At 36.1% G+C, this 15358-nt stretch overlaps 1 protein-coding gene and 2 non-coding genes across 7 annotated transcripts in view; all 3 read right to left on the reverse strand.

Moving 5' to 3' along the window:
• The window catches only part of LOC103910797 (uncharacterized), a 1018570-nt gene that overhangs the window by 620218 nt on the left and 382994 nt on the right, over window positions 1-15358 (reverse strand). The gene's annotated exons all lie outside the window — the stretch shown is intronic.
• trnat-agu (transfer RNA threonine (anticodon AGU)) lies at window positions 5468-5541 on the reverse strand. The gene has a single exon. It is a non-coding gene; the product is annotated as a tRNA-Thr (tRNA).
• trnat-ugu (transfer RNA threonine (anticodon UGU)) lies at window positions 5728-5801 on the reverse strand. Its single transcript has one exon. It is a non-coding gene; the product is annotated as a tRNA-Thr (tRNA).

Genomic DNA, 15358 nt, shown 5'->3' on the forward strand with positions numbered 1-15358 from the left:
ACCAATTAACTTCTCTCTATAAAGCTTCAAAAATTGCAACAAATGAACACTCCAATGAAACAATGTACAAATAAAATAAAAATGAAAATAAAACATTCACTTAAAACATTTCAAAATGTCCCAAAAGTCCAGTACAGGTGATGAACACTCAAAAAGATTATTTTGCAAAACAACTAGGTTGCAAATTCAGTTCCAGAGATCCAGGATGTTGCACTTGTGAGTGTGTTGTAAATTTACACTCCTACCATGACGCTGAATAGGTTTCACTTTGTATCTTTCCAACAGGTGTATCCAAAAAATCCACTTAATGGGAGGCTCGCCAGTCCAACTCCACAATTAGACACGCACCGATGGAAGTTGAGACAATTCAAATTCAGAAAAGAGTTCACACTTCAATTATTTCGAATGCAGAGCAGATCACATTCAGCAACTGACTTCAATAGAACATCTCACCAATGAAAAACCAGAAGAAGATGCACAAGCAAACAAACAAAAGGGGAAAAAAACCATTTGCATTTTACAGTGTATGCATTATCTCAGCTTAACATAATTGTAAATAAACAGCAACAATAAATAACCATGTATATGCTTCTCTCTGCTGAATTTCTGTGCTTTTCCTATTTCTTTCTCCTATTTGGCATTTTCTTTTTACAAATGACAGCATTTTACTTAAACTCTCTCACTTAAACTTTACACAATCACTTGTATAATACACAGCAAATTTTAGATAGTAGATTTAACTACCTTGGAGTTAAAATTAACACTCCCTCAGAGTTTATATGGGAACCACTATAAGTGTTAAAAATAACACTTTTGAAAGTGTTAACATTGTCAACACCAAGAGAGTGTTAATTAGCAAACTCTTATTGTGTAAAATATCTGTTACATTTCCGAAAAAATACCAGCAGCTGTGGTTGCCAGAATGTTTCTGTGAAAAACATGGAAGTTTTATATAACTGTATAAATTTACAAAAAATAAGCATATTTCATGAACTAATACATTGTTCATTTTACAAAATCATAGCTTAGTACACAAAAATGTAAAGTCTTTAGATGCAATAATGTTTGCATGTGTGATTGCAATTAGCAAACAGATTTTGACTGCATTAGTAACTACACAGTTACCTTTAAACTAAAAAAGATGCAGCATAACATCAAATTTTCTCAGTTCATCTTGGACTTGAACAGAGACGCTATTATCCTCCACAATGGTGACACAAAAACTGTTTAGCTGTTTTTCTTTCTTTTTTTTTCATTTTTAGATTTTACGGAAAAATACCAGCAGCTGTGGTTGCCAGTAATCTGCTGTTTTTCACATTCATAAATTCAGTTTACAGAATATTTCTGTTAAAAGCACATTCGACAGTCTGTATTTTTTATCGATCTCACACTGCAAATTTTAGATTTAGTAGATTTAACCACCTTAGAGTTAAAATTAACACTCCCTCAGTGTTTATATGGGAACCACTATAAGTGTTAAAATAACATTTTTGAAAGTGTTAAAATTTTTAACACCCAGAGTGTTAATTAGCGAACTCTTATTGTGTAAAATATCTGTTAAATGTATGTCAAAATACTGGCAGCAGTGGTTGCCAGTAATCTGCTGTTTTCAACATTTTAGATTCGTAAATTCAGTTTCCAGAATATTTCTGTTAAAAATACATCCCATAGTCTGTATTTTTCATTCAAACACACTTAAGCCTTAAATTCCAGAGCAAAATCCTAACTAGTGTCCTCACTACAGAGGGCTGAACACTCAGACAGTGATAAAGTTAATGAGACAATTAAGTGTCTAATTAAAGGAGGATTGAGAATTGTTGATGAACAACTGTTAACAAGCAGAATCACTGAAGGACAGAAAAACACAAGCCAAAACCAAAGATGAAATCAGCTGAGAAAAAAAAAACTCTAAATAAAATAATAATCAATAAAAATAAAACAAATTACACAATAAAAAATGTTATTTTTCAACATCTTTAAAAAAACTCATCACATTAAACAACTTATCATGGAGCTTCACCTATTACTGACCTTTGATATTATTTCTGTCATGTGAACAAAAGCTCTTAATAAAATTTCCGTTGTTCATTTGAAGTCAACATGATGGAGGACAGAGTCTGCTTTAGTCAGGCTCTTCAACTTCTTGCTCTAAACGTCTTTTAGTTTGGCTGCTATAGATAGTGTTAATTACACTATTTATATATATAACATGGAAAGCCAAAAGAAAATTAGAGTGTCAGTCTGAAGAGATTATTTATGATAACATAACCATCCTTTCCTGCTTGTTTTCTAATTCAATATCATATTAGTTATGTGTGAGAAATAAATAATATACATAAATGAAACCGCTGAAGCTCCAATAAAATAAAAACAATATTTACAATGAGAATGTTTGATCTATGGCAGAACTCAAAAACACACAGACATCAATAATTAGTCTTTGATTCTTAATGATGGTGACAAACAAAAAAATAAAAATCAAGTTAAAAAAAAAACACTCTACTGAAATATCACCTCCCAAAAACAACACAAAATAAAGCAAAAGAAAGAGATTGTAAGAACATAAAGCTGCATAATTTATTCATGCTGCAATGCATGCTGGGAGCTTTGTACTATGCTGGCACCCAGCATGCATTGCGGCATGAACTATGCGGCTTTTTTTTTTTTAGCAACCACGGTTGAGGTTCATATCCTGATTCTTGATCCCTGTGTGTCATAGAGAGCAAGCTGGAGCTTGAATGTTTAGTGCATGACACTGTAATTATTAATTGCAACCTAATTGTTTGTTGAATTTTCTATGAAGAGCAGCAGACTGCCAGAAGTATTGTCCCATGCAGTTTTAATACAACTATATTTGCATATCTTTATGAATCAACTTAATAAAAACCGGAAATTAAATCTATAACAATTAAGCATAAACAGTATGGTTTCTCTTGACCTTTCTTAATATAGCTAATGAGTTTTAGAAACACAGTTATAGCAGTCATAGAAACATTAGGATATAAGAGTAAAGCTTCAAGAGCTCAAATAAGCAGCCTCTGATCTCCATGATGGTGAGGTCATATGAAATATTTTTAATAAAAAAATATAAACCTCTGTTCATTGTCAAATATTCTTACAGAAATGAAGTCAAACTGTAATCAGTGAAGCTGCTTATGCTATTATTTAATTGAGTTGTTTAATCCTCTGTTTTAATTCAGTTGGTTTGGTGTGAGGCTGTGTCTGTAGTTTTATTTCTTCAATTTCTTATTCCTTCACTGATTGTGCTTGTTAACAGCAGGTGTTCAACAGCAGGTGTCTGGATTCACTTATTTGTGGTCATTCACTCTGTCTAGTGGACTAAACTATTTGACCAATTTAAGGGCCAGGTGAATGAGGGTGTATGGTGAGATTTCAGACACTCTGATTAGTTTCTCAAATACAAGGGTTTTCTACAAAGGTAGATACATGTTACTCTGTATGACAAGGAGGCAAATCAGCTTCTAATGCCGATCTAACTCTAGAATTTTAACACTTTACTCTGAATTACCTCAACAGTTGAAATTTAACACCAATGAATTTGCTGTGTACTGTGTATAATACTGTGTTTTTACTAGACCAAACAAATGGTTAATTGATGAAACACATTTTTGACACTAGTTTAAATCATGTTATAATGAAAACAATAATAAAAAAAAATCACGAGCTCACCAAGGAAATCATTCAAAATCAAAGTGAAAAACCAGGAAAACTCCAGGTGGCACTCGTGTGCAGATTTCACTCACAGATACAAATCTTGTTTTTTTCTCTCAATCCTTCATTAAAAATATATGATAGAAATCATTTCAGCATCTTATTAATGGTCAATTTTCACAGTTAATACGCATTTAAAACATTAAAAGATATACATCTAATAGTTTTTTACTGTTATTAATATAACAACTTACATCTCTGCATTCCCTTGCGAACACTGAATCACCATAGCAACGGTAAACACAAGCTAACAGACAAGAGAGATTTGTTATTGTTTGTAAATCTGATCTGCTATAGTGTACGATAAGGCACGATGATGTTATTCTAAAGCACTATTCCCTTGAATGCTGTATAATACTCTATTATGATTTATTCATATAAATAAATAATTTTAATATATATGATTTAATCGAGTATTCAGCCAATGTTTTTTTTTAATATTTATAAGGGTATTTCTATTTGCTCTATTGCTGTGTACTACCCACTAGTAACCTGGGTTACAATTTACTATATATAAATCAGTTGACATTATTAAGGCATTTATTGGGTACAATTGCTACTTTTTACTGTCATTCATTGTGTTTTGGTCATTATCAATGCACTGTCACTTTAATTGAGCATAAGCAGCGTGTCAAAAATAGACCCGGCGCCGAAACTATCGCTGCACTGCTGCTTCAGCGACGCTCACGCCTCGCGCTGACGCGCTGCTGCTGCGTGCGATATGAAAGCTCTAATCTGTTAACATGGACGCCGAAAAAACACGCGCTGCTCATGCGCTGCTGACGCTTGCGGTGTGAAACAGCCGTTAGTCTTAACACTAAAAGAAAAAACCTCTGGATACAATACTTCCAAACGCAGTTTCATTTACTGCTAAATTTACTGTGCTTTCTACTCAGTTACTTTGCACATGCATAAAGAGGCTCTTGTTCGACAAATCCAAAAGGCGTGATCTCAACAATAGGTGGCAGTCACTTTTGCCCAAAACCACAGGTTGCCGACGAGTCATTCCTCAAGTCCACTAGGCCCTACACCGTTTTCTAATCTCCCTTATTAAAAACAGCTCAATTAAGTCATCGGCTTTATTGTAGAGTACCCCTAGTATCTGAGCCTGAACTGCGCAATGAAAGAAAGAAGCAAAACGGGATGGACAGATGCCTAAAATGTTAGAAACGCACCACACCTTATGTCAGTGGAGAAAAAGAGCAAAGCTTGCAACTCTGGTGGGACTCGAACCCACAACCTTTGAATGGCTCAACTCACAGCCTAGAAGTCCACACTATCCATTGCACCACAGAGCCTAAGTGCTCTGGTTCCTCTAGCACTGTTGCACAGAAAGCACTTTTTAGTACTCTCTGGCCCATGAAAGAACAGCCAACTGCAGACAAGGCACTGCTGGGATTCAAAGCCAGGATCTCCTGTTTACTAGACAGGAACTTTAACCAACTAAGCCACAGCGCCAAACGACCTTGATAGGGGCTAATTGTTTAATTCCAAAAAAAAAAAAAAAAAAAACTAACAACGGTAGCGCTGCATGTGGGAATGTCTGGACTTGAAATATTAAAGTCCAATTGGTTAGGCATTACCACACTATGCTATATAAAGCCATCGTCCAAAGCCCTCTTGAACAAGCAGCGTTCTTAAGGATTTGAGATTTGTTAAGAAACCGACTGCTAAACATCCCGCTGCGTAATCACTCGTTACTCTTAACAAAAAGCAAACACGAAACCTATACATTAGGCACTGCTGGGATTTGAACCAAGGATCTCCTGTTTACTAGACAGGCACTTTGACCAACTAAGTCACAGCGCCAATGCTGAATAGGAGGCAACACGTTTTTGCACACAGAGACTAAAAAAAGACAGCAAGTCTTAAAATGGCAAGCAAAGAGGTTGTTTAACTCTATTTGTCGCACTATTCATTACGCCTCAAAGCTATACAATTTTATAATTCATTCCAGTGAGCTCTATAAAACAAGCACACGCACCACCTGGACTAAGGCGCTGCTGGGATTTGAGCCCAGGATCTCCTGTTTACAAGACAGGCGCTTTGACCAGCTAAGCCACAGCACTACAAAAATTCACCGTAAGAGACATTTGTCCGATAACAAAAATCGAAGAAGAAAAAATAATACACAACAAAAACCAGCATGTCAAGATGCAGAAAATGCTGACAAGACGGACGCGGTCTTTTAGAGTCTGGATGATCATGTCCTAAAACTTAACCGGTAACCTGGCCTCTGTTCAAGAGCAAAGCAAAAAATGCATGAATTTATTTTTATTTAATCTATCCTTAATCATGTGTTAAGTGTTTTTTGGAACCTTCAGTTTCATTACATCCAAACCCAGAGTCAGCTCGGAAAATGGAAATCAGGACAAACATATGCCATCGGCCATTGGAAGGAGTTTCAGATCAGAAAGCCACTCTCCCATAATCTGAGGGAAAGGTGCAGTTTGGATTTGAACCTAGCACCTGCTGTTCCCAAGACAGGTGCTCTGGCCAACTTAGTCTTAACACTAAAAGAAAAAACCTCTGGATACGATACTTCCAAACGCAGTTTCATCTAAGACAGTGGGGGGGAAGCAAAAATTACTGTGCTTTCTACTCAGTTACTTTGCACATGCATAAAGAGGCTCTTGTACGACAAATCCAAAAGGCTTGATCTCAACAATAGGTGGCAGTTACTTTTCCCCAAAACCACAGGTTGCCGACGAGTCATTCCTCAAGCCTACTAGGCCCTACACCGTTTTCTAATCTCCCTTATTTAAAACAGCTCAATTAAGTCATCGGTTATTATTGTAGAGTACCCCTAGTATCTGAGCCTGCACTGCGCAATGAAAGAAAGAAGCAAAACGGGATGGACAGATGCCTAAAATGTTAGAAACGCACCACACCTTAAGTCAGTGGAGTAAAAGAGCAAAGCTTGCGACTCTGGTGGGACTCGAACCCACAACCTTTGAATGGCTCAGCTCACAGCCTAAAAGTCCAATGCGCTATCCTTTTTTTTATTATTATTATTAGAAAATGTTTTCAAATTTTACAATACATACATTTAAAAACATTTAAAACATCAGTTCAGAAGCATATTAAAATATAATTTACAAACATTTCTTAAGACATTATGTTGGTATCAAAACAGGAAAATAACAAGCATAATCATTCTGGCAAATCTATTTACAAACCATCTAGTGAGTACATAATATAAGGAGTATTCAACATAAACGTTTTGTAAAATTCAGTCTCTTTTTCTTCCATTCTAAAATATTGTTCCACAGTTTTAATATAGTTTTCCAGTTTTCTTTTATACATTTTCCATAACTCTATTTTAGCATGTTTATTTTTCACAATGTTTCTTCTTTCCCAATTTATAGTTCTTGCAACTGATAGAAACAAATTGGCAATTCTTGTTTTACTTCCATTAAAACCAAATAAAAATATTTTATACCATTCTGTCTCCTCCTCAATCTGCTCTGTTTCACTTGGCATCATTTGTTTCATCATTTCTTTTAACTTTCCCATAAATGTTTTTAGTTCAACACATTTTTAAAACAAATGCATAATACATCTCTTATACTGCTAATTATGTCTGTGATATCTTTCCCTTTCACGCCATATGCCTGACTAGTTTTGATAATATCGGGTAAAACCTTTTTAAGTCTATTTGCTAAAACCTTGGCTAAAATATTAAAATCTGTGTTTAGCATTGTTAGGGGTCTAAAATTCCTCAAATCATTTTTCTCACCTTTTTTCTTATATATCAGTTTTACTAAACCAACTCTCATTAAATGCGATGTTTCTTGTTTTTTAAAAACTTCATCAAAAATTTCCTTTAAAATTGGTGCTAAAACATCCTTAAAAACTTTGTAAAACTCAGATTCTAATCCTGGACTTTTCCCATTACTTAATTGCATAAGATTTCTTGATTTCTTCTATTTGTATTTCCTCATCACACATCTTTTTGTCATCTTCTGTTACTTTTCCTTCAATTTGATCCAATAAAATTTTTCTTCTTTTTCATTTATTTCACCTTTTTTAAAAAGGCTTTCATAAAAGTCTCTAACTTCCTTTAAAATATCCTGTGTTTCTTTTATTTTTCCCCATTTTCTTTTTTTAATTCTCTTATAATTTCTCCGTTACCCTTACTTTTCTCTAAATTGAAAAAGAATTTTGTACATTTCTCTCCATCCACAATATATTTGGCTCTACATTTTCTTTCTTCTATGTTTCGTAATTCCTCTTCCAAAAACAGTATTCTCTCTATATCTACCTTTTCTTGATATAAACTGTCATTTAATTCCTTTCTAACCTCTACTTCTTTATGTGCTTTTGCTTTTTGTATTGATTTACTCATTTTAATCGTATACTTTTTAATTTCATATTTTGTGTTATCCCACCATATTCTTTTATCTTCATGATACATCTCATTTTGTATTTCAGTATTTAATAAGTCCACTATTGCCTTTCTATAAGGTTCTCCTTTTAAAATTTCTGTATTTAAAATCCATATCCCTTTTCCTCTTTCGGGTTCATTAAAATCAATCTTCATTAATAAAAACTTATGGTCGCTTAGCTCTGTTTCTTTAAAATAAACACTCTGTATAAAATCACCCAGTTTTTCCTTGCATAAAATAAAATCAATCCTACTTTGCTTTAAGTTACCAGCTACTAACTGTCTTCTTGAATATTCTCTTTTTCCTTCATTCCTTACTCTCCATATGTCCACTACTTTGTGCTCTGCCATTAGTTTCTGCAACTCTTTTCCCCCAGTGTCATTCCTAAAAACCATGTCATCCGCTAAATCAATTCTATTAAAAACCATGTTAAAATCTCTAATTAAAATAGTTTCTCCCCATAAAATCATTAGATCATTTATTCTGTTAAAAGAGTCCTTCTTTTCTTTTTCTGCTACTGGAGCATGAATGTTACATAATGTCGTATTATTTTCTCTCATTCTAATAGCAAGGCATTTTCCCTCTTTATCATTGTATATTTCTTCTACATCATTCTTTATATCTTCTTTGACTAAAATAGCGACCCATCTTCCCATCGTACCATCACCATTGTTATAAAATATTTTCCCCCTCCATCACCTTTTAAAATCTTCCATCACGCCATCATTCCAATTAGTCTCTTGTAAACAAATTAAGTTTTGTTTTTTGCACAGTTCCTTTACCTTGTCAAATTTTCCAACATTCAAAAGACCTCTTGTATTAAAACTAACACAATTAAAAACCATTAAAAGAAAAGATAAAAATAAAAACAAATACTTAAAATTAGCGCTGCCAAAATTAACGCGTTAACGCATGCGATTAATTTTAAATAATTAACGCGTTAAAAAAATTAACGCAATTAACGCATGCAGGTTTTATTTTACTTCCTGTTGTGGTGTACGTGTGTTCAACATGCAATAAATGTGGATAAGACCAAGGAAGCACTTTTTGAAGGCAAGTTCCAGTATAAAACAATTAGGTACATCACAGGTTATCCAGAATTTCATGCAATTTCGGGTGTTTCATTTTTAACTTTCGACATCTGTTGTAAGTTGATACCGCATGGTGAACAGAAACAAAATCATCCGCATTTCATGACTCGGTGTTCCTTTAAGGTAAGGTTCCTTTTAAGGCTACACGGTAGAATTTTAAGAGTATAATCTTAATCATATTAAAATCGGAGTATTGGTGTCTTATGTAAATGTACTCAGTACGTCTGGTGAAGTCGCGAGCTGTCAAAGACAGGGCATTACTCTGCCTTTCAGCATGAGCCCTCCAAGTTTGGCGTGTTTCCTCATTAAACGCAACGAAAGCGTATACTTTGCATTGTTGTGTCAGAATCCTTGTGAAATACAGTAATACTTTAGGGCGCTTAGTTTAAGCAAATTTGATGAATCATGCGTGTTGAATCTGAGGGGAGTCGCTCCAGTATGGAAGGCTGTTGGGGCCAAAATGTTTGCAGCGCGTTGTGTGTGTCTGTCTGTGTGTGTGTCTGTGTCAGGCCCGTTGAGGGGTGACAGGGGTGGAGTGAGCGACGTATCTGAGCAGGGGCGAGAGGGGTGTGCAATGTATTTAACGACTGGTTTGCAAGAAATTATCATTCATTTGCGGGCATTTGGGAGTCTCTGTGCACTTGCGGGATACTCCTAGTCTTAGCAACTGGATGAATGTAAAGGAGGATAAAGCAAAATCGTTTCTACTCTATAACTAATGTTCTCAACTCACAGCAATAAAACTTTACAATGAGTGCAACAGTCTGTATTCTATAGTTTATTATTATAATTTTTCATTTTCATATCTGCAATTCCTGTATTTTGGCATTTTTTTGCAGTCCACTTAGAATCGATGGAAATCAATGTTTTCTTTATTAGCATTGATTGTTTTGAAATTTAAATGTCATTAACATGCCTGTGTTTTAATTTCTTTTATACATATGGCTGTCAAGCCAGGATCTTGATGGTTTATTGTGGGTATGTTGTTTGCATGAAGAAATCTGTTACAAATTAAACAAAAATTCTATTAAACAATTATATTTTGAATTTAAATAATTTTTTGTCTTGCGTTTACATTAATTTTACATTTAAATAGGCAAAATTACAAGTTTCAGTATTTTAAATGTGATTAATCGCGATTATTTTTTTATTAAAAGGTGCGATTAATTAGTAAAATTTTTTTTAAACGATTGACAGCACTAATATATACAGGTAAAGCTGCCCTCATATCGAACACACACTCACATATGCATAGGCTTATATTATTATTTTAAAAAGTAACAGAAAAAAGGGCACTTTCTCTCCAGAAGGAAAAAGCGCTCTTAATACAATTTGTGCCCCCTTCCTATCTCTCCGCACCCCTCGTTGAGAACCAAGAGAATCGCTTTCGAGGTTAACTAGGCAGCCGCACACTTGACCCGTGTGCATAGAGTAGGTGAGATCAAAGTCCCTTTAAGATATTCTATAGTCTTTGGGTGAGCTGGGACGCGGGCAGTGGACCAAACCATTGTGAGGAAGGGAAGAGGGATCTCTCAGCTGTTTCTAAATGCATTTTTTTTTGCGTTTTTATTTTTTAATTTGCTCCATCTTGCTTTTCTTCAATGGACACAGATGTTTAATCAGCTGTTGTTCAGTGGTGAATTAGAAAACTTAACTATTAATATTAAGCATCACCACCGTCCACCCTACATCTACGCCCCTGTATGAAGTAGTGTTCTAGGTTATAATGATGCGTAAAGAATGCTCCGGCTTCAATACAGTGCGTTACAGTACACAACTGCCCCCTACTGTTCATGTCTTTATTTGCTAGACCATCTTTCCGTGCTAACGCGCCATATGTCGTGGCCATGCGAGATCACTTTGTTTCATGCGCATGTTAGTTCATGCCAGATCTGTATATATATTTACCTGATTTTATTTTTTTACTTTTTGTTGCCTTGTCACCTGCTAAAAAAGCGGGGGATGTAGCTTATTGTGTGTCAAGTGACGTAACGGAAGTGGGTGGAGCTAGAGGGGAAAGTCGGTGGCGGGAGGGACAGAACAGAATAGCATGTTACTGATGAAGAACGTAATAAAAATAAGCTAGAAGCTATTACTTGTGTGAATGTGTGTGTGATCATCTAACATCTACACAAGCCATCCAACTTCCCCTTCCACCACTACAATGTCTATCCATCCATCCATTTATTCATTTTATTTTGTAAATGTGCTATTTTTCAGGCTGATCTCAAAAATACAGTAATTTTTACTGACAGAATTTTAGGTGCAGGCTAGGACTGTCTCTGCCATTTGCAGATAACGTTGTCTTTTTGGCTTCATAGGACATGGAGTAAGTGGGACGGTTTGCTGCTGAGTGTGACATGGCAGGGAAAGAAACAGCACCTCTAAGAAACCATTGTGCTTGACTGGAAAAAGGTGGCCATCTCCAGTTTGGAGGAGAGTCTTTACCCCAAATAAAGTGCAAGTATCAGGGTTTTCCATGAGGAATGGAATGTGAGATTTAAAGATGGATCAGTGAAGGATCTGAGACGAAAGGCAATGTTCTTAATTTACTGCTCATTCTAGGTTCCTACTCTCACCTATGGTCATGACTGAAAAGAACAAGATCTTGGATACAACCGGCCACATTTTGCGAAGTGTTATGACCCGCTTGTTAGAGTCGCACCATAAAAGTGCCAACAAAATAGCCTGAATGCAAATTATTTATTATAAAAGTAACTCATAGAACAAACAATCAAAGCAACCAACAAATTTCTAGGGATAATAATGACGATAAAGAACTTAGGATAAAATCACAACAACACTTTAACTACATGACAAAAGTAATGCAAAACAAAACCATGAGGTTAAAGAGCCAATGAGATGGCAGGTCTTGACATGTGGACTCCTGAGTAGCCACAGCGTCCTGGGGTAGCTAGCACAACAACTTTTATATACCCATTGATGAGTAATGCAGGCATCCAATCAGAATTTACCACATACTCCAATCTGGAGTCTTGGGATCATCACAGTGTATAAATATTGTAAAACTTAATACCTGTCGCTCTGCCTAAATCATGAAATATTCATCAAGTTTGTATTCTACTCAAAGTAAATGCAGTAAACTAGAAAAAATCTAGAATCTAAAAGTAAAGAAACTTCACTAATAAAAGCTGCAACTAGGGTTGTAACAATATACCGGTATGACGGTCTACCACGATTTGAACGTGCACGATTATCATACCATGAACAATTGCATATCAACGGTTTTACCCTTAAAGACCGAGACAGCCGCCCGCGGCTAAAAATAAGTATTGCTCTTAAATGTTTAATAACTTTTGATCCGCTGATCCGATTCATACAGTTCAAAGATTGGCATAAAGAAGAGAATCTCATCTTTCTAGTGCTGTATCACATAACATTCGCGGACTTTCAGAGGCTCCAGACACAGTGCGATTACGTCATTAAAATTTGACAACACTGATTTGACAAAGAAACGCTCGTCACTGTGTCTCCGGACAAATCAGACATGATACATTGATGCATTGTCCCTCCTCCATGCCCAGATTGGTTCAAACTCGCTATATCACAACCGATAAGCATAGGTTTCGCTTTTGTTTGTGGACCAACAATGAGCTTTTTGAACAACACGGAATGAGAGATAGGCATACATTTATGCGCGGCTAAATAAAACGCAAAAAAAAAAAAGGTTTTGCATGAAATAATTCTCATACTAAGTACTTTTGCATGCACAGCAGCACAGAAACATGACAAAACAGTGACACAGCAAAGACGAACTGCTGCTCTTGCTGTTTTCAAAAGACGCAAATGAAGGTGCAGCTTTTTGTCTGCATTGCAGACAACCATATCCATGCTGGCACATAAAACCTAAGGATGTTCCATATTGAATCTAGTTTCGTTATGTAACTATTTATAGTATAGTAAATATTTATATCTATTTTTTTTACTGAGGACACCATGTTTATTTAGACTTTGACACATTATTTATTATTTTCTTATTTTTTTATTTGTTCATTGTACAAGTGGACACATTCTCTCACCTCAGCGGTCAAGATTAAGTCCTGAAAATCTCAACATGCTTACATTTCTTCATCACAACCTAGACTGAAAAAAAACAACGCTTTAAATACATGTTTACAGCCATAAACTTGGTATTGCACTTTTGGTCTCCCATTTATCCTGCTTATAAGGAAGGACTGTTTTAAGTTTGTTTTTGTCTAATCTTAAAAGACCTTGCTTGTTTATTCCTTCTAATTTAATTTATTAAAATGGGAAATTTTTCAGTTTATTTTTATAAAAGACTTCTATAGTTCTATTAAAATGGTTCTTTCACAAGTTTGTTGAAATAAAACCTTTGTTCAGTCAGAAAACGTGTTCTTATTCTTTTCAGGGTCTTTGCTATGAGAATTACTATTTAATACCGTATACCGCGAAACCGTCAAACCGTGGTATTGTTTTAGACGATTATCATACCGTAAAAAATTCATACCGTTACAACCCTAGCTGCAACACAGGACAATTGAATGGGCTTTTAAAACTTGAGGCCCTGGTATACTGCAAACTAAGCGTCCTAGAGCTCCACCTTCTTTGATGTGCGGTGTCTTCCCAGTGATGTCTCTCATTCAGGGAGTCAGACAGTGAACATCATCTAAAACAACACTAGCTACATGAATACACTGGAGAGAGTACAAATTTATCTGCACTGGTACAATCACTTGCAAAGAGATTTTAAGCTGGAGAGGAGCTGTTGGCCAGATATTTATGACAGTTCTTCTCTCAGCCACCACCACGGTGTTTACGGTAAACGCGAGAAGCGCAACACATTTACAACCCGACCTACTGCAGTGTAGGAGTGTTGGAAAACAGTATACTGTCACTCAGCCTTTTCAAACATTATTCAGACATGAAACATCCAGTGCACAGAGAAAATGTTTTGCTGCATTCATGTCATGTGTGCAACTTTTTTGTCTATGTGTTTCTTAAGCTGCGCCGAATGATTAAAACTCTGTAGACACTAGGGATGTAACGGTATCAGAATTTCACGGTACGGTAATACCTCGGTATGAATGTCACGGTACGGTATTTATTGAATCATTTACAGGAAAAAAAAAACTTTTGAAAATACTCCAAAAAAGTGCCAAAAGTGTCAATGACATACAAATTAGCCATCTATCTGTAAGCTTTGAAACAGGAACTTCAATTTTAATAACAAAAAATTATTAAACCATGTAAAAAAAAATAAAGTTTCAATTTAGTATTGTTAAAAACTCATCACATTTAACATTTAATCACTCACTTAGATAGAGATGGGTTTAAAGGAAAATTATCATATAACTATAATCTGGTAAAAGCTGGTATCTCTGGGTATTTACAATGTCCCCTGCAACAGAAAAAAACCCTCTCATTTGGGACTGAGGTTTCTGGGACAGAGAGATATGACTTGGCCCATGTTGACAGCAGTGGGGTAACGTTGTGCATTGTCTTTCCCCCACTTGAGAGGACAAACCATGAGTGAGATAGAGATCTCTTTGCGGTACAAGTCAATGTCTGCATCAATCTGAACAGTGTGCTGTGTTTCTGCAGTCCCCATGACTGTTATTAGTCGTATTCCCCAACTTGCAGGCACGTGCACACATAGGGCTCAACCTGTGCAGTGCACATGCCCTTTTTAGTCTTGGATAGAAAATGCCCTTCCAAAACGATCAAAAGTGCCCCCGCGACGCGACACAACCTCCGTCCAGTCCAGCCCTTCAGTAGGCGCGCGATAACACCTCTCTTGAGTATGCGCGCTCAACCCCCCCTCGGCGCTTTACAATACGCGCGCCACAACACAGCTGATCAGAACGCGCGCGACAGCACCGCTATTCAGCACGCGCGCGGCGACAACACCCGCTTTAGGTTCGATCATTTCCATCTTTTTTTCATCTCCGCTACTAGCAGCACACTCCATTTCCGCATTACTGGATCTGTAGCGACAACAGACCGCAAAGGATTATGGCCACGCCGGGGCTGATGGGAAATGAAGTTTCAGCTACCTCCCGTTCGCTTCATTCGCCTGAGCAAATTTTCTCAGAAGACCTATAGTTTTACCGAGTCATGCGACTTCGGTAATATCGAAAAAATTTAATATTGCGGTATGACGGTATT

The sequence above is a fragment of the Danio rerio genome, chromosome 4, assembly GCF_049306965.1.
Source record: "Danio rerio strain Tuebingen ecotype United States chromosome 4, GRCz12tu, whole genome shotgun sequence".
NCBI lineage: Eukaryota > Metazoa > Chordata > Actinopteri > Cypriniformes > Danionidae > Danio > Danio rerio.